Source organism: Adiantum capillus-veneris, chromosome 2 (assembly GCF_014529385.1).
Source record: "Adiantum capillus-veneris isolate H3 chromosome 2, ASM1452938v2, whole genome shotgun sequence".
Classification (NCBI taxonomy): domain Eukaryota; kingdom Viridiplantae; phylum Streptophyta; class Polypodiopsida; order Polypodiales; family Pteridaceae; genus Adiantum; species Adiantum capillus-veneris.
The window spans coordinates 52327373-52348114 of record NC_140932.1 but is presented as its reverse complement, the minus strand read 5'-3'; the positions used below and the strand labels follow the sequence as shown (position 1 = coordinate 52348114).

The following is a 20742-nucleotide window of genomic DNA, read 5'->3' as shown; positions in this document are numbered from 1 at the left end:
AAGAAACTAAATTTGTTGTTTTTGAGCACAAATTCGCTCGTTGAAATTTCCTGCGCATAAATTTCAGAAATTGAATTTTGTGCCCAAATCGTCCTATTTTGCCCCAAATTGCTCTTGTGACCATGTGGAGTTGTAGTGCACATCTCTGTGAGGCTACACTCTGATTTTTGCTCATTTTGCCCAAAAATTCAGCGTATTATCCCTCTTATTTCGTGCAACTATGGCCTCATCTTCTTCGGATGTGAAGAACCTCTTCGAGATTAGGTGGTACAGGTTTTGATATTTGGAAAGACAGGATTCAGGGAATCCTATTTCTTAAGGATTGCGAAGGGGCACTTGAACAGGTGAAGCCACAGAATATGACAGATGAAGCATGGGTTAGCATGAAAAGGAAAGCCGTTACATACATTAAAATGGCCATGACAGATGAGACCGTCATTGATGTGAAAGGTCTCACGACTGCTTTTGATGTGTGGGAGAAGTTAAAGGGAATGTATGAAAATACGCCGCCTGTCAACCAGGTGCACTTGATGCAAAAACTTGTTGGCATGCAACTGGATGAGTCCAAGAGCGCGGCAGAGCACTTGTCATTGTTCGCAGGTACTTTGTCGCAGTTACAGGATTTTGGCTTGCCCCCTTTAGATGATAGGCTGAAAGCTATCTTCTTGCTTATGACCTTACCTGAGTCATGGGAAACTTTGGTGGTTTCGTTGTCCAATAACCCCAATTTGACCTTTGATGGTGATAGGGGTTCTATTTTGAATGAAGAAATCAGGAGGAAAGCAAGTGGAGAGGGAGGCAGCTCTGCCAATATGGTTAGAGGCAGGATAGAAAAGAAGAATGCTTATGCACAAAGGAGTAAGAGTAAGAGTAAAGAAAGGGGAAATGCAAGCAAAGGCAAGGGTGATTCGACTTGCTATCAATGCGGCAGGAAAGGTCACAAGAAACCCGATTGCAGGTACTATAAAGCTGAGTTAGAAAGGAAAAAGAATGGCGGAGACAAAAAGAAAGAGAAGAAGGAAGTCAAGGCAGATGCACAGGATAGCTCAAAGGACAAAGAGAAGGCCAATGTGGCTTCTAGTGTCGTGATTGAGGAGCTGTCAGATGTAGAGGACATCTTGTGTGCCACTTTGTCAGATGATGATGCTTATGACTTTGATGCCTCTCTAAATGTTCATTCACAGGACATGCAGATCACCAAGAGTGATCTTATTGATGCTTTGTTGACTGTCAATGATGCATTGTCCCAGACTTGGATTGTTGATTCTGGTGCTTCATTTCATGTGACTCCTATCAAGGAGTGTTTCTCTACTTTTGATGCGGGCAAGCGTGGCCATGTATACCTTGGAAACAATCATGCATGTTCCATTGAGGGTATTGACACTGTGCATCTCTCCATAGATGGCACAAATGAGATTGTCTTGCATGATGTTCGATATGTGCCGGGAATCAAGAAGAGTCTGCTTTCTGTTGGTCAAATGGATATATGCATGGTTACAGCATCTTGTTTGAGAGAGGGTCATGGAAAATGACCAAAGGCTCAAGGCTGATTGTAAAGGGCACAAAGAAAGGGACACTTTACTGCATGCATAGAAAGGCTGTGTCGGACAAGTTTATTGCATTGGCTGAAATTAACTCTCACATGGAGTTGTGGCACAAGAGGCTTGGCCATATGAGCCAAAAGGGCCTTTCTAAGCTTTGTACTTTGAACAAGCTTGATGCTAAAGGCATAAAGCTTGACTTTTGTAATGAATGTCAATATGGCAAGCAAGTAAAGCGTTCTTATTACTCTGGTGTCTCTCGTAAATCGTGTGTGCTTGATCTTGTACATTCCGATGTATGTAGCATGCCTACTAAGTCTATGGGTGGTGCATGTTATTTTGTCTCCTTTGTTGATGATCATTCTAGGAAAATTTGGGTTTATTTGCTTAAGTCTAAGGATGAAGCCTTCGTTGCGTTTAAGAGATTTCATGCATTTGTGACCACCCAAACAGGTAGAAAGCTAAAATGCTTGCGTACAGACAATGGGGGGGAGTACACAAGTGCTGAATTTAACAAGTTTTGTGAAAATTTGGGCATTAAGAGGGAGCTTACTGTACCATACAGCCCCTCTTCTAATGGCGTGGTTGAAAGATTCAATAGGACACTTTGTGAGAGGGTGAGATGCATGCTGTCCATAGCTAATCTCTCTCATGGATTTTGGGGAGAAGCTTTGAAAACTGCAGTGCATATATGCAATCGATCCCCTCACATGGCTTTGAAAGGTGACATCTCTGAAGAGGTTTGGTCTGGCAAGCCTGCTTCATACGATCACTTACGCATTTTTGGTTCCGAAGCTTTTGTGCATGTTAAACCTGAGTTGAGGAGTAAACTAGATGCGAAGTCCATTAAAGGCCTCTTCATGGGATATGGTGAAGAAGGCGAAATGGGTTACAGGATTTGGTTACCTTAGCTTAAAAGGGTTGTACGCAGCCACGATGTTGTTTTTAATGAGGCAAGGCGGCTTCAAAACAATTGTGCCTCAAAGCATAACCATAAAAGGGTGAAATTTCAGCATGACCAGCCACCTGTTAGGCCTATTTTTGACCCTCAGGATGCACCACAAATGGCTGAAAATGTAGATCATCCAGTGGTGTTTGAGCCGGATGATGTTGGACAGCAAATTGAAGCTCCTGAAGGGCATTTGTAGCCAAGAAACAATGCTGAAAATGATGTACAACAGCCCATTGTTGATGATTTTGTAGTGCCACCTGATGTAAATCCATTGCCGGATAATGTGGATCATTGGGTGAGGCGGTCTACTCGTCAAAGACGGCCTGTGAGTCGATATGACCCCTCTTTGCATTACATTATGTTGACAGATGAGGGAGAGCCTCTTACGTATAAAGAGACAAAGACATGTGAGCACAACGACAAGTGGGAGCTTGCTATGCAAGAAGAGATTAAAGCTTTGCAAGCTAATCATACTTGGGATTTGGTTGAATTGCCCTAAGGAAGGAAGGCTATTCCTAACAAATGGGTGTATAAAATCAAGACTGTTGATGCAAAACCCAAGTATAAGGCAAGGCTTGTGGCAAAGGGATATGTTCAAACCAAGGGCATAGACTTTCAGGAAGTGTTCTCTCCTGTGGTTGTGAAGATGACGACTTTGCGTCTATTGTTTGCCATTGTGGCTGCTCTTGATTTGGAAATGGACCAAATGGATGTACATACCGCTTTCTTGCATGGTGATGTGGAAGAAGAGCTTTACATGAAGCAACCCGAGGGTTTTGTCATCCCTGGCAAGGAACATTTGGTATCTATGCTCAATAGAAGCTTGTATGGGCTGAAACAATCATGTAGACAGTGGTACAAGAAGTTTGAGCGCTTTATGCTTAAACATGGTTACAAAAGAAGCCATGCAGACCATTGTTTGTATACCAAACGTGATGATGGCAGCCCGATCATTCTTGTGCTCTATGTAGACGATATGTTGATAGCTGCAAAGAAAAGCACTGTTGATGCTCTTAAAGGGCAGCTGAAATCTGCGTTTTCAATGAAAGACCTTGGGGCAGCTGAACATATACTTGGAGTGCGTGTTACACGGCAAAGAGACAAGCGCCTATTGTATTTGTCGCAAGAAAAGTACATTGAAAAGGTGCTGGACAGATTTAACATGGCTGAAGCAAAGCCTCTTGGTCTTCCATTGCAGCCATATGTTAAAATCTCCAAGGATGATTGTCCCAAGTCAAAGGAAGAAGCCAATGACATGCAAAGTGTGCCTTATGCTTCAACTTGTGGTTCACTTATGTATGCTATGGTTGCTACTAGGCCTGACAAGCCCATGCAGTGGGAGTTGTGAGCCGGTTTATGGCTAATCCAGGCAGGTTGCATTGGGATGCAGTGAAGTCCATTATGAGGTACTTGAAAGGGACTAAAAACAAATGCCTCTGCTATGGTAAAGGACCAATTGAGTTGAAGGGATTTTGTGACTCTGACATGGCTGGTGATGTGGATACACGGAAATCCACAAGTGGCTATGTATTTACTCTTGCGGGAGGTGCTATTTCATGGTGTTCTAGATTGCAAAAGATTGTTGCATTGTCTACTACAGAGGCTGAATATATTTCAGCCACTGAGGCTTCCAAAGAAGCTATTTGGTTAGCACGCCCATGCAGTGAGTTTGGTTTGCCTGCCAAGGCACCTATGCTTGGTTGTGATAGCCGGAGTGCCATATGTCTGGCAAAGAACGCCATGCTTCATGTACGCACAAAGCATATTGATGTGCGGTATCACTTCATACGAGAAGTGCTTGAGGATGGCCTTATTACATTGGTTAAGGTCCATACATCACAAAATCCAGCCGATGCTCTCACTAAGTGCTTACCCAAAGCACAACATCATCTATGCACAGAGATGGTGGGAGTCACGTAGCTTAAAGGCGCCATTTATGCCTTTAAATGGGAAGTTGTTGGGTTAAAGGCTTAAATAACCCTTTTTTGTACATTTTTATACTTTGTCCAAGTTCATATTGAACCTGGAACCTGGACACATTTTTTAAAGGTCACTTATAATAAAAGTGGGAAAACCCAAAACTCACTTATTAAGTTTTCCCCAAAAACGTGAGTCCTCTCTCTTCTGCTAGCGCTTCCTCTCCTGCTGGCCGTCGCCTCCCCTCTCTGCACACACATTGCACTTCTTCGCGTGCTCTTTCACTTGCACACACCGCCCCGCGCTCATCAAGATCTCCTATCGAGGTCTTTGGCTTTCGTCCCGGTATGGACACTCTCATCACAGAAGAGTGCCTTGATGTGTTGTTTGCAATTCAATAGACTGCCTTCACTTGACTACCATGGGTCTATACCTTGCACTTTCCTTTAAGGGTGAATCTGGGCTTATCCTGGATTCATCTAGGTATATTTTTTAGTCATATAGCGGACATGCAGACTTCACATTGTGAAGTTTTCGTCCGAGTTACGACCAGTTGATATTGTGCTAATTTTTTCTATCTTTTGTGGTGCGTATGCCCTATCAACTACCTCATTTTTGTGCTAATTTTTTCGATTTATCGCTTCTTTTAGTGCTAGGCTTCATTATGGCTGAGTTTGCGCTTGATCTCCGGAGTCATGACAGAAACTTAGTACGCTGAACTTTGTGTTGATGTATGCTCATGTGTGTGTGCGTGTGCGTGTGCGTGTGCGTGTGCGTGTGCGTGTGGTGTGTGTTGTGTTTGGGAGCATATGTTAGTACCTAGTTCTACACCCACTATTGGGCACTGACGACGTTAGTGGGGATGTCGTGGTATTTAGTCAATACTATGCATGATGGAGCTGATGGTTATATTGTCTTGTGGGTGACTACCATGGGTCTATACCTTGCACTTTCCTTTAAGGGTGAATCTGGGCTTATCTTGGATTCATCTAGGTATATGCCTTCACTAGAAGATTTGTTGTTTCTCCTCTCTCAGGATGTGATATGATTTTGGGCATTCAATGGTTTCGTGATACTGACGCTCTCATTGATTTTGAGGCTAACACTTCAATGCCAAAAGTGATTCTCCTGTTGTCATTCATGGAGAGGACATTGATCATTCTCCATCTCTCATTGCTAATATGCAGAACAAGATTGAAAGGATTCAGGAGAAGGAGACTCTCTTAGTCTCTTTTTCTCCAAAACATGACACAGGATTTGCATGATTGTGTGAAGCATGATGATGATTTGATTGACAATGATTTGCATGATGATTTGGATGATAAAGACAAACATGATGATTTGCATGATGATCAAGATGTGATTTCTCACCAGCATGATGAGTTGCATGAAGATGATGTGATTGTTCACAAGGATGATGTGTTAGTGGATGCTTTTTCTAGCGAAGCTAACCTCGTTACAGATTCGATCAATCCCGAAGAATCGATCTTGGCTTTCGGGTCGAGGTCCAAAGAATCCCCACAGGACGATTCGATCATTCAGGAAGAACCGATCTTGGCTCTCGAGCCTTGGTCCAAAGAACCCTCACAGGAAGTACTATGTGTTCGCATGATTGATACGCACGCATTGTTCGAATGTTTCATTCGTGATCGTTTCCTGTATTTTAGTCAGCATCGTTATGTGATCCCTTTTTCTAGGCATGACATATTTTATGTTGAGCACATTTCACTCATGAATGAGCACGGATGTATGCGGATTGTTCATGAAAAGCTGAAAAGTATGCATGCAAGGAAGTCTCATTCCATGTCTCTTCCTTGGCATGACACAGTTTCCGAACGAGCCCATGATAGTATGAGCACCAAGCATGGGCATTTCCATTGTGATTTGCCACAGTTGATTGATTTCGATCAAACAGAAAAGATTCGATCTCATTGTTTGCATGTGTTTGATGAACGGGTAGTCACTCCGTCTCTATGTTCATCTACATTGCATACACAGTCTTTAGAGAAGACAAGATTTTTCCTACTCACTTTACATGGAATGGGTATGTTCATGGTTTTGTGTTGGAAATGGTTTCAGGAATTTTCAGCCATGGAGATTCTTGAAGACAAAAGAAGCAGGTCTCTAGACGAAGTTGAAGTATCGAAGGAGCCACAGAAGACTTTGAGTCGCTTTCGGCGCGGCCCAAAGAAGCAAGCGTTGCAAACCTTTATGAAGTTCAAGTACCGCACGACCTATACATATGCATATCCTCTGGTTGCACACAACAAAGTCATCAGTACTCCCTTCATGATCCATCAGATTCAGTCAGGGGAATTTTCTAGTGCATTTAGCCTATTTTTCCTATTTTTGGTATTTTCACTTATTATTTTTAAGTGACTTTCCAACAAAAGTAGGTAGGGCAATTTTGCCAAGTTAATATATAAGCAAACCCAAGTTAGCACTAAATGGCAGAAGAGGCAGCAGGAGCTCCCCGCTCAACAGGCAACTTCTCAGCAGAACCGCAGGACCCCCCAACCTTGGCATTTCCTCTCACAGCAGAGTAGGTAGCGTTTTTGGTTTCCCAGCAGTACCTCCACAAGATCCGGCGTATCGGCCCTTGCATGTGTCGCCACCAACACAGAGCCATAGCGTTTCCAACTCTGCATCACCTCCAGCACTCCAGCATCTCACTGACGCTAGAGGAAGGCAGCAGCGTTTTGGTTTTCAGCCCATCTGTAGCAAAAGATGCATCAGCGTTTTTGCTTTGCAACCCCTCTGTAGAGCAGATCAGTCCAGCGTTTTTCATTTTCAGCCTTAGCGACAGCAGAGCAGCAGCGTTTTTCAGTAGTACTCATAGTAGCAGATATATCCCTAGTTGGTTGCAGAAGAACCTCCATTTTCAGCCATAAAAACGCAGCCAAAACAGTCATTTTCAGCCACCGAAACAGTCCCGAAATTCAGCAGATAGAAGACCACAAATTTCAGCCATCAAGTCGTCGTCGTCATCACCGTCGTCGTCATCGGCATAGTCCCAAGTTGCATCAGTCCATTGCATACGCATTGTACCACTTTGTGCAATCAATAGTAGACCGCTCTCGCCGACAAGAGTGGGGCCTTCGGAGGAGGGTTTTACAACATCTCTGGTGTCGTATCTCTCTTCTCTCTATCTCTCACTCTCATACACTTGCATGCACATTGTCCATTCACTTTGTTCGTGATCATAGCACTTTCCACTAAGAACGGAAGGCTCTCCCTTCCATAAGAACTAAAAGGAACCTTGAGCATAGTTCGGAGCACTCATCTTGAGCAAAGCGCAAACAATCATTCTACTGCACTTTACACCAAGCCGAGAATCTAATGAACACAGTTCAGAGAAACTGAAAGAACTAAACAAAACTAGGAGAGAGACAACACGGCACGGCGAAGTTTTGCGCCCAGAGAGATTGGCCGCAAAGATTGCGTCCTTTTTATTATTTCTTCATTATTAATGCTTCACAAAGTACAATGTCCGAGGGTCCTCTTCTCGCAGTGCTCCCAAGCTAATCTGCGGGAGAGAGGCCTTGGCAATTCTTATATAGGCCTTTGGCCTTCCCAAAAGCAGTGTACATGAAAAGCTTCAAGTCTCAGAGCATCTTGGCCCAAAAGCTAGTACTAGAACCTACCCGCACGATTTGCGGAAATCCATATGGCGTGCCACATCAGCAACGCGAAACGCGGGTGTCCGTACAGCTGCCACGTCATTAGCCTTTTGCACAATTTTTGGGGATGAGAGACTGGGTCTGCTTTATTTTTAATTCCTTGTGTCTCTTAGGCCTCATCAGACAGGGTCCCATAAGTTGGTGTTACTAAATTGGCTTTATCTGGCAGAAAAATAATTCTAAATGAATTATTGGATTTATAAGTGAGAGGGTTTTCTCGCTTGGAACACCAGGAAAAAAACAACTCTAAATGAATTATTGGAGCTTTAAGTGAGAGGGTTTTTCTCACTAGAGACATCCGAGTACAAATATTTCTAGTGCGTCATTCAAAGTGATGACGGGAGCACTGTGAAAAGGAATATCTGTAAGGCCACCAGTGTCACATGCACATCTAACCCCATGTGTACGTGGACAAGCTACTTCATGGCAAGGGTTCAATTCAGTTCAGTTAGCCTAGCTTAGGAAGTGTTCTGGCACTTTTGTGAGTCTGTTCGCAGACCGTGCATGTCCGGGCACTTAGAGTAGATGCATATCCTCTGGTTGCACACAGCATGATCATCACATCTCCATCAGAACCCATCAGGACAATTTTTCACTTATTATTTTTAAGTGACTTTTGTTGGAAACTAGGAAGGGCAATTTGACTAAGTTAATATATAAGCAAACCTAGCGCTAGCACTTTCTGGCAGAAGAGGCAACAGGAGAACCTTGCTCAACAGGCAACTTCTTAGCAAGACCCCCACAGAGGCCTAGCGTTTTTGCAAGAGACAACAGAACCTAGCGTTTTTGAATTCAAGACCAGCCCTAGCATTTTGCACAGCAGATCAGCCCTGGCGACCACAGTAGACAGCAGATCCCCTAGCGTCAGCAGATTCCACAGCAGGAAGACAATTCAGCCCTAGCGTTTTTGAATTGCAGTTCAGCCCTTAGCGTTTTGCAGTTCCATCGTGACAAGATCAACAAGTGGACCAACGTTTTTAGTTTTCAGCAGTCAAGCATCGCAGTAGACCCCCCAAACCTCGCAGATCTCACCTTCCTGCACAGCAGATCCTCGTCGCACGGTGAGATTCATCAAGGTTTACAGTTTCAGCCCGGAAAACGCAGATTTCAGCATCTGGGTTTTCAGTGCGTCGTCGTCGCATCGTCGCCATCGACATCGTCATCGAGATAGAGTCAGAATTCAGCAGATAAAGATTTGCAGATTTCAGCCATTAGCGTTTGCAGATTTCAGCCTGTCTTGTCGTCGTCCTCATCGTCGTCGGCAAGTCCAAAGCATTGTAAAGATTTGTGCAATCAATAGTAGACCGCTCTCGCCATAGAGAGTGGGGCCTTCGGAGGAGGGTTTGACAACATTCTGGTGTCGTATTCTTCTCTCTCTATCTCTCAGTCTCAGCACCTTCATTCACAGTGTTCACCACTTTGTTTGTGTCCATTGCACTGTCACGTGACACATCCAACCCTATGTGTCCGTACAGCAGCACAAGGGTTCAGTCACTCCAGTCACTCTAGATTTAGAAGCGATCTGGTACTTTTGTGAGTGTTCCGTAGACCGTGCATGTTTAGACACTTAGTATAGATGCATATCCTCTGGTTGCACACAGCATGATCATAAGCATTCCCATCAGATTCCTTCAGGGGAAATTTCCAGTGCATTTAGTCTATTTTTCCTATTTTTGACATTTTTCACTTGTTATTTTTAAGCGACTTTTGTTGGAAAGTAGGTAGGGCAAATTGAGTAAGTTTGTATATAAGCAAACCTAGACTAGCACTAATTGGCAGAAGAGGCAACAAGAGCCAAGCTCAACAGGCAACTTCTCAAGCAAGAACCTTGGTGGTTTGCCCTCCAAGCCAAGATCCCATCCCTGGCGATTCCATCAAGCAGTCCTCCCTAGCGTTTTGCATCAGCAACCCATCTCCACACACTTCAGGCCTAGCTTTTTTAATCCAAGGCGTCCCGCAAGAAGACTCCCAGCCTAGCGTTTTTCAGACCATATCGCCCTCCCTTTTGGCTGGCGTCTTTCAACAATGAAGCAACAACAGATTCGGCCCTAAAAGACCTGCACTTTCAGCCCAAAGAACATCGGTTTTCAGCCCTACAGTAGATGTAGATTTTCAGCCATAAAGACCAGAAAAATCAGCGTTTCCCATAGCGTTTTCGGCAACAGCAGATTTCAGCCATAGCGTTTTTGGACAACAGATAAAGACCATTAGATTTCAGTCCATAGCGTTTTTGGATAGCAGGTAAAAGGTTGCAGATTTCAGCCCTTAGGTCGGTCTCGCCATCCCCATCGTCATCACCGACATAGCCTCGAATTGCATCATTCACAAGCATGCACTTTGTACGAGTTTGTGCAATCAATCGTAGACCACTCTTGCCAACGAGAGTGGGGCCTTCGGAGGAGGGTTTTACAACGTCTCTGGTGTCGTATCTCTCTTCTCTCTCTATCATACACTTGCGCACACAGTGTCCACTCACTTTGTTCGTGATCATAGCACTCTCTCATTAAGAACGGAAGGCTCTCCCTTCCATAAGAACAAAAAGAAACCTTGAGCATAATATGGAACATTCATCCTGAGAAAGAACAACATTCATTCCGCTGCACCTAACATTGGTATCAGAGCTTTGGCAGTGTTCTGTATCACTCAAGGGAAAAACCACAAGAATCACAAGAATTTTTTTGCTTGTTGAGGTTGCATGAACCCAAGTTCGCTTAGGCGTGTCGATTCCTAATCGTGTTTTTGAAGAGTGACAGGAATCCCAAGAAAGAAGGGCTTGTCCAGCCTCCCCTTGTGCCTCTTTTCACTCATTGAGAGCGGATCGTGCACTTAGTGGTCGGCCAATCGACGTGAGGTGAGAAAAAGCAACCTTGATGTGAGCGCAAGCCTGCCAAGGGGTGCGCCCACAGAAAAGAGCAGAACTCGGGTGAAAAGAAGATTCTTCTCTAACACAGATTGCAAGCGAAAGAAGAACCGCAAGAACCTCAAGACCCTCAAGAACCGCAAGAACCTCAAGAACCTCAAGAACTCAAGACCCCCAAGAAACCAAGACCTACAAGAACCCAAGTTCCTCACGAACTTAAGAACCCAAGACTTCAGTGCATGGTCATCACCCGAAGCGGAATGGATACTTCGCATACAAGTGATGAGCATGAGAGAGGCGACGAAGAATTTTTCCCCACCAAGAGATTTTTCCGGCCCTCCCCCTTCGTCATCTACGCCACAAAGTGTACCAAATCCTATGGAGGCAATGGTCAAGACGATGATGGACATGATGGCCAAACAAGAAGCGACTTGCATTGCCTTGGAACGCGAATGCGACGAACGAAAAAAAAGAAAAGCACAAAGAAAGGAGGAAGCTGAAGCAAGACGAGCGGTCTGGGTGACCGAGTGTGAGGCTTAAAGAGAAATACGCACTCAAGAATTGGTTCGACAAGTACTTGCCTCGAAGTCCGAACCAGCCAAAGATCGTGGGAGTTCCTCAAGTGGCGCAAGCCACGATGCGGATTCCAACAACCCAGTCATAGAGAAGTTGACTTTCAGTAAGTGTGATAGTAAGATGGATGCTACGGTTATTCATTCTTGGTTGTATCAATTTAATGCTTATTTTGCGACAACTAAGAAGACAGGGAATAGCAAGGTTTTGACGACAGCTATGTACCTTGCCGGTGATACCATCAATTGGTACCACGCATGGCAAGAGGCACAATTAGGTGCGTACCTAGAGGAAGCCGACGAATTCACGTCCCTTTCCTTCAATTGGGCTGATTTCTAGGACAAGCTCAAGGCGCGGCTTATGCCACCTCAGTACCTCGCACGATTGAAGGACAATTGGCGCACTCTCAAGCAAAATGGTATGCTGGTTATGTCTTTTTCTAATCGTGTTTTGCAGCTAGGTACCCAATTACGCAAGTCGGATGATGAACGCAAAGAGACATTCCTTTATGCATTGGACGAGTATATCAAGTACGATGTTTAGGTGCTCGATCCAATCGATCTCAACAAAGCGGTAGCGATTGCTCTCGCACAGGAGATGAAGCACAACATGGGAAAGCCTAAGGAGAACAAGACTTCCACAAGTACCTCGCAGACTTCTCAGAACCCTCAGAACGGTAAGAATGGTAAGAACGGTAACTCTTCTAACCAATCTTCCAACAGTCTCTCTGAAAAGAATTCTTCCAATGAACCTAAGGGTAAGGCTAACACAATTGCTAAATCTAAGCTTACTCTAGATTATGAAAAGGTAGCACAAGGAATTTTAAGAGGATACATCACTTCGGAAGAGCAAAGCACTATTCTAAGGAAGGTCGTTGTTTTCATTGTCACATTAAGGGTCACATAAAAAGAACATGTCCTAAGCTTGAATCGAATGAATTTAAAGAATCCACAGAACCCACTTCCTCTGTCAATGCAATTACTAATAACACGAGTGTGCCCCAAGTTTCTCCTGACCCTCCCATTGATGATTCTCTCATTAAATGTTATGGTCATATGACGGGGCACCGTTTTGTCATATTGTTTGACCCAGGTAGTATGCATGATGTGATCAGTCCCTCTCTTGTTGAGAAAGCCCGCCTACAGGTTAGTCAGAAATCTCCTCTCGAGGTCTCTGGCTTTGTTCCCAGTATGGACTCTCTCATCACGCAAGAGTGTCTTGGTGTGTTGTTTTCAATTCAACAAGCTGCTTTCCATAGAAAATTTTTAGTCTCTCCTCTCTCAGGATGTGATATGATTTTGGGCATTCGATGGTTTCGTGAGCATAACCCTCTCATTGATTGGGAGGCTAACACTTTTACTCTCAATGCCAAAAGTGACTCTCCCATTGTCATTTGTGGAGAGGAAGTTGTTCATCCTCTCTCTCATTGCTAATGTGCAGGACAAGATTGAACGGATTATGGAAAAGGAGACTCTCTCAGTCTCTTCTTCTCCAAAGCATGACACACAGGATTTGCATGATAATGATAAGCATGATGATTTGGATGATAATGATGATTTGCATGATCAAGATGTGATTTCTCACATGCATGATGAGTTGCATGAAGATGATGTGATTGTTTACAAGGATGATGTGTTAGTTGATACTTTCTCTAGTGAAGCTAACCTCATTGCAGATTCGATCAGTCACGAAGAACCGATCTTGGCTCTTGAGCCTAGGTCCAAAGAACCACCTCAGGAAGAACCAATCTTGGCTCTCGAGCTTAGGTCCAAAGAACTCTCATTGGAAGTATTATGTGTTCGCATGATTCATACGCATGCATTGTACGAGTGTTTCATTTGTGATCGTTTCCTGTATTTTAGTCAGCGTCTTTATGTGATCCCTTTTCCTAGGCATGACATACTGTACGTTGAGCATGTTTCACTCATGAATGAGCACGAATGTATGCGGATTGTTCATGAAAAGCTGAAAAGTATGCATTCAAGGAAGTCACATTCCATGTCTCTTCCTTGGCATGAGACAGTCGTAGAAAGAGCACATGAAAGTATGAGCATCAAGCATCGGCATTTCCATTGTGTTTTGCCACAATTGATTTATTTAGATCAGCACGACAAGATTCAATCTCATTGTTTGCGTGTGTGTGGTGAACGAATTAGCACTCCGTCTCTTTGTTCATCGACAGTGCATGCACAGTCTTTGAGGAAGACAATTTTTTCCAGTCACTTTATATGAAATAGGTATGTTCATGTTTTTGTGTTGGAAGTGGTTTCAGGAATTTTCAGCCATGGAGATTCTTGAAGAAGAAAGAAGCATGACTCTAGACGAAGTTGAAGCATCGAAGGAGCCACATAAGACTTTCACTTTCGGCGCGGCCCAAAGAAGCAAGCGTTGCAGACCTTTATGAAGTTCAAGTATTGCACGATCCACACATCAGAGTGGGCCGGCGAAGAGTCCCTTCCAGGATTCCGGATGCTATTGGCGATCTCTCTCGACGCCATACAGTTCGGTACCAATACCTCACTTTGAAAAGGAGGAGATGTCACGTGACACATCCAACTCTATGTCTCCGTGGACAAGCTACAACATGACAAGGGTTCAGTCAGTCTAGATTTAGAAGTGATCTTGCACTTTTGTGAGTCTGTTCGCAGACCGTGCATGTCCAGATACTTAGTATCGATGCATATTCTCTGGTTGCACAGCATGATCATAAGCATTCCCATCAGAATCCTTCCAGTGCATTTAGCCTATTTTCCCTATTTTTGACATTTTTTTACTTATTATTTTTAAGTGACTTTTGTTGGAAAGTAGGTAGGGCAAATTGAGTAAGTTTGTATATAAGCAAACCTAGATTAGCACTAATTGGCAGAAGAGGCAATAGGAGCCAAGCTCAACAGACAACTTCTCAAGCAAGAACCTTGGTGGTTTCCCCTCCAAGCCAAGATCCCATCCCTGGCGATTCCATCAAGCAGTCCTCCCTAGCGTTTTGCATCAGCAACCCATCGCCACACACTTCAGGCCTAGCGTTTTTGATCCAAGGCGTCCCGCAAGAAGACTCCCAACCTAGCGTTTTTCAGCCCATATCGCCCTCCCTTTTGGCTGGCGTCTTTCAGCAATGAAGCAACAGCAGATTCAGCCCTAAAGGACATGCAGTTTCAGCCCAAAGAACATCAGTTTTCAGCCCTATAGTAGATGCAGATTTTCAGCCATAAAGACCAGAAAAATCAGCGTTTCCCATAGCGTTTTCGGCAACGGCAGATTTCAGCCATAGCGTTTTTGGACAGTAGATAAAGACCATCAGATTTCAGCCCGTAGCGTTTTTGGACAGCAGGTAAAAGGTTGCAGATTTCAGTCCTTAGGTCGGTCTCACCATCCCCGTCGTCATCACTGACATAGCCTCGAATTGCATCATTCACAAGCATACACTTTGTACCAGTTTGTGCAATCAATCGTAGACCGCTCTCGCCAACGAGAGTGGGGCCTTCGGAGGAGGGTTTTACAACGTCTCTGATGTCGTATTTCTCTTCTCTCTCTATCTCTCAATCTCATACACTTGCACGCACAATGTCTACCTCACTTTGTTCGTGATCATAGCACTCTCCCATTAAGAACGGAAGGCTCTCCCTTCCATAAGAACAAAAAGGAACCTTGAGCATAATATGGAACATTCATCTTGAGAAAGAACATTCATTCTGCTGCACCTTACATGCACTCTTTCACTAAAGGAACGGAAGGCTCTCCCTTCCGTAAGTAAAAGGAACCCTTGAGCACAGTTCGGAGCACTCATCTTGGGCAAAGTTCAACATTCACTTTTGCTGCACCTTACAACCAGGAACGGGTACTTCTGATGCGTCACATCGGATGGGTGACAAGGAGCATCAGGAAGAAGTATCCGACCATTCGGGAACGGACATCTCTGATGCGTCAGAGGATGGGTGACATAGAGTATCGCGAAGGAGATTGTACCGTAAGTTCGGTAGGAAAGGACTAGGTGATGGGTATTCCTGATGCGTCACAAGGTGGGTCACGGGTGCATCGGAAAGGGAATATCCATAGGCTGGAGGAAATTCCGGACTGCTTAGAATTGTGCACAAGGAAAAGCAAGCACTTTAATGAAGATGGGTTCAAAGGAAACTTCGAGGAAAAAACAGATGCTTTCTCAGAAAGTGGGTTGCTTTTCGGGAAAGCAGATGCTTTCTTGCGAGGAAGTCTATGTCTACATTGCAATTGTGCATGTGATTGCATCCAGGGACGCTTGGGAAGTGCTGTGAAAGCATTGTTTTGAACTTATAAGGTTTTATTGAGTTTTTGGGCAGATCAGACTATTTTTAAAATACGCTCAAGTGGGCAGCCACCTCGAAAATAAAGCAACAAAAACCAGCCAGCGATCTCTCTCTCTCTCTCTCTCTCTCTCTCTCTCTCTCTCTCTCTCTCTCTCTCTCTCTCTCTCTCTCTCTCTCTTTCAGACAGAAGACAAAAAAAAAAAACGGCCGCGATCTCTACGCGGGCAGCCATCGCTCAGCTACCTTTGCAGTGGCCCCCTAGCTATAAAAGCATCACACGCCCTCTCCCAGAGGAAAGACCAGTTTTGCAAGGAGAAGATGCTGTTGCAGATTTCAGCCGCAAAGAAGACCTGCCGATGATGCCCATGGCTGCCCCAAGTGTACCAGATGTCTCCAGGACCCTCGCGAAGAAGTGCCTACGAAGCGTGTTTCCATCGCGACAAGCTGCTGTTTTTCTCTGTTTCCAGCCCATAAACGTCATAGACGGGGCTGATTTACAAGAGGGAACCCGAGAACACACCTTTCTGTGTGTAGGATTGGAAGAGAGGATTTTCTATGTAGATATCTCTTCCAGAAAATTGCTTTTCGAGAACCGAGTTGCGTTTCGAGCATCGAGACTTTGAAGGTAATGATTTTCATGTTGTGATCTCTGAGTATTTGTTTGCAAATGTACTTCCTCTCGATGAGGGAGTAGGAGCAGAGGAAGGCATGAGTTTCTGCAGGAGAAAGCGCTGTGAGGAACTAGAGCCAGATCAGCCCAAGGGTTTCGTACCCGAGTTTGGGACATAGATCCACGGATCTGAGAGTGGTAGACTCTTGAGTTGGGATCCGGAAGTTGAGATTCCCAAGGAAGGACTTTGCGTCCGGGAAAGCAGAGTTGTTCTGCGGGGAGAGGACTCTGGAAACAGAGTCGGAAAAGAGTTGCAGGGATGCCATGCCTTGAGTCTGGAAGTGAGATCCAGAGGCGAGAACCGTGATTCTCGAGGATTTGGAATAAGGAACGGAAGTTCCTTGGAATAGGGTTTTGCCCTAGGAATAGGAAGCTGAGGCTTTTGGGAACTATCAAGTCTTATTCTAGAACGAACGTGGTAATATGTTCGGTTCAAGTGCTTGTAAAGACTTCTTCTTAGTAATAAAGATACTATTACCGGGGGGGACCAACACATCTTCTGGTCCCCAGTACTGTGTCAATCTTCTCACTCTCTATCTCTCTCGCGCTCTATATTTCTCTCTATATCTTCTGGCTTCGATATTAATGTAGAATTTATCCAAGTATATTTTATGTTGCCGTGCGCTCCTGTTTGTGACAGTGGTATCAGAGCATGGTCTCCTCTCTTTCTCTGTAAAGGAGGACAACTTCTGGGAAGGTACGAGAAGAAGCCATGACATGCGAAGAGAGAAGTTAGCAGGTAGAACCGTAAGTCTTGTAGGAAGATCTCGCAGAGTTGGAAAAATTTTGCTGTTTGCAAGAAGTCGACAAGGCTTGGGATTCTCTGAGAAGGCGACAAGAGCATGATGCTCAAGAACCTTGAGAATCTGAGGAGCGGAATGCTCAAGATACTTCAGAATCCAGAAAATATCAAAGAACATCAATCCAAAACCATAGTCATCTTTCTGGGAAGGATATGAAGAAGGTGTATAGACCTCAAAACACTCAGTCAAGTTTGATACTTTTGACGAAGGGAAGATGTCCCAAAAGCTACCACTTTCACTCGACAGTTTGAAGTTGCCTTTGCAACGGCATTTGCTCAGAAGCGTCGAAGATGAGGCATGTGATCAAACACCTCAAGGGGATTGCAAGTAGTTGGTGGTATACCAAAGCTCTGCAAGGAACTTACAACAAGATTTGGATTCAATTGAAGGCTCAATTTTTCGACAAATTTTTTTCCTCTACACTTTGAGGAAGGTATCCAAGAAGATTGGGATCGGTTTGCCCAATAGGAACACGAGCGAGTCAAAGCAAGTAGTTGTTTACTCTTGCCAAGATATCTCCACTCTTGACCCTCTCTGAGGAAGGAAACATGAAGAAATTTGCCCAAATTTTGTAGATGCATCTGGAAGATACTTTTGCAGTGGATGGTGGAGTCAGCAATCCAAGCTGAAAGTGTACACCTCAGTGTACATAGAATCTAATCCCCGCAGTGGGACGGGAACCATTGAACACAAAAATTTCTTATCCCTCCTCGACGGATATGTGGCTATTCGGAGAAAGTTTGGAGTAAGGGAATTCAAACCGACTCCTGAGATTTTGAACAGAAGACTCCCGAACTTTAAGTGAGGGGGTAGGTCTTTGATCAAAGTTAAATCTTTGAGGAAGTCATAAACTTTGTAAAGATATGCATTTGTCTAACAAGGACAATCACTCTCGAGTATTTATGAGAGTAGGATCAAGTTGGAACATTGTTCTATGAGATGAACTGGTTTGCTATTCATCCAGAAGGTCAATAATTGATCTGGTGTCCGGTAGTTCTCCAACAAATTGCCTGCTATTGCGGGTCGGACGGCAGAAAGGAAGGAACCATTCTGCGATTTTAAGCAAGAAAAGCTTTCACTAAGCTTGAGTACCTTATGAACCAACACCCCCTACTTTTAAGGGAAGATATGGTAGTGCTTTTCGCACAAGTGAATGAACACTCTGTCACGTGCACATCTAACCCTATGTGTACATGGACAAGCTACTTTATGACATGGGTTCAGTTCAATTAGATCAGGAAGTGTTCTGGCACTTTTGTGAGTCTGTTCGCAGACTGTGCATGTCGAGGCACTTAGATTAGATGAATATCCTCTGGTTGCACACATCATGATCATCAGATTTCATCAGAACCCATCAGGAGCATTTTTACAGTGCATAGATCTATTTTCCCTATTTTTGACATTTTTCACTTATTTTTTTTAAGTGACTGTTGTTGGGAACTGGGTAGGGCAATTTGACTAGCCAAGTACATAAGCAAACTAGCGCTAGCACTTTTTGGCAGAAGAGGCAGCAGGAACTTCGCGTTCAACAGTCACCTTCTCAACAAGACCCCCCACCGGCAGTTTACCTAGCGTTTTCTGCATCAAGACCCCAGATCTAGCCTAGCGTTTTTGGACAAGATCAGCCCCTTGCGTTTTTTGCATTGCAGATTAGCCCGGCAGCAGCAGAAGACAGATCAGCCTAGCGTTAGCAGTTTGCACCAGCAGATCAACCCTAGCGTTATCAGATTTCCACAACAGTATCCCAATTCAGCATAGCGTTTCTCCATCAGCTAGAGACCTAGCGTTTTTGCGGATCTTCGCGACGACAGAACCACAAGAGGAACCGGCGTTTTCAGTTTTCAGCAGTCAGACACCGTAGTAGAAGTCCCGAACCTCGTAGATCTCACCTTCCCGCAGCAGATCCTTGTCGCACGGTCAGATCCATCGAAGTTTGCAGTTTCAGCCCGGAAAACGCAGATTTCAGCATCTACGTTTTCAGGGCGTCGTCGATGCATCGTCATCATCGCCGTCGTCATAGACATAGACTCAGAATTCAGCAGATAAAGATTTGCAGATTTCAGCCCTTAGCATTTTCAGATTTCAGCCCGTCTCGTCGTCGTCCTCATCGTCGTCGACATCGTCGGCAAGTCCAAAGCATTGTAGAGATTTGTGCAATCAATAGTAGACCGCTCTCGCCATAGAGAGTGGGGCCTTCGGAGGAGGGTTTGGCAACATTCTGGTGTTGTATTCTTCTTTCTTTATCTCTCAGTCTCAACACCTTCATTCAGAGTGTTATCACTTTGTTTGTATCCATTGCACTCTCTCACTAAAGGAACGGAAGGCTCTCCCTTCCCTAAGTAAAAGGAACCTTGAGCACAGTTCGGAGCACTCATCTTGAGCAAAGTTCAACATTCACTTCCGCTGCACCTTACGAGGGGAGGAACAAGCAACGGCTACAGCCTGTGCTCGAGAAATCCAAGGATTGAAATCCTAGTTTATTCGATGAGCGAGTTTTGCTCTAAGATCAAGCCAAGGAGTCATCAGGTTGAGCGTCTTCGCTCTAAGGATCTTACAAAGGGAAGGTAATTTCCCAGGTTCTTGGAAACTTTGACACAGCTTAAGAATTATGTACACCTTTGGGTACATGGATAACACACGAAGATGCAAACCTATACCAAGGTGGGTCATCTACTAGTCGAATTTTTTTCTGCTGAACGGAATGAGGTGAACCAACTTTCTTTTCACGAACTGGACGGGAGTTTGTTATACTCTCTTGAGTGCCTTTTTGCGCTCAAGGATATTCCAACACGAGAATCTCTATTTGAGATGTGTTCGGTAGAAGGAATTTGAGTTTCTCTACAAAGAAGAGGCTTTCTGATGGTCGTTGATCATTGAGTATGCTATGTGCTTTTACCAATACAGTAGCAACTTTTTGTTGCGGTAATAGGTTTCTTCGTGAGCAGGTCAAGTAGCATTTACACGCTGTTGGAATAAATTTGAACTATTATGTTTGCAAGAATATAATTCGCAACCGTTTCAAAGTGGTAAGAATTACCTTAACCACATATGGGAGAACATCATTGAGATCTAAAGCGGGGTCGCCCTTAAGTGGGCTGAGTTCGAACTTATGTTCACAGAATGGCATGGCTAGAAACACTTTTACTTCTTCTTCAGCTTCAACCAGCAATGTTGATGACTCTCAAATACGTCTTTTCGACCCTTCTTTCTTTTTAGTAGCTAGAAGTAGTCATAATCTGTATCAAGAAAGATTTAAGTTTTTAGCTAAGTCTAATTTGAAGAATTTGCATGTTTTTGGTGATGGTCTTATTCGTTGGGCTTCTTTTAAGAATGTCTTAGTTAGTACTCATTACACAAGTTCTTCCATAAAAGCCCTCAATCGTTTGAGGCGTTTAAGGAAAAAACATCTTGCGGTAGATCGTCCTCTAAGTCCGGTTCATACCTCTCAAGTTATTTATGTTATTTA

General features: G+C 44.2%; 1 protein-coding gene across 3 annotated transcripts in view; it reads left to right on the top strand.

Moving 5' to 3' along the window:
* The window catches only part of LOC147462785 (putative phospholipid-transporting ATPase 12), a 90548-nt gene that overhangs the window by 17251 nt on the left and 52555 nt on the right, over positions 1 to 20742 (top strand). The gene's annotated exons all lie outside the window — the stretch shown is intronic.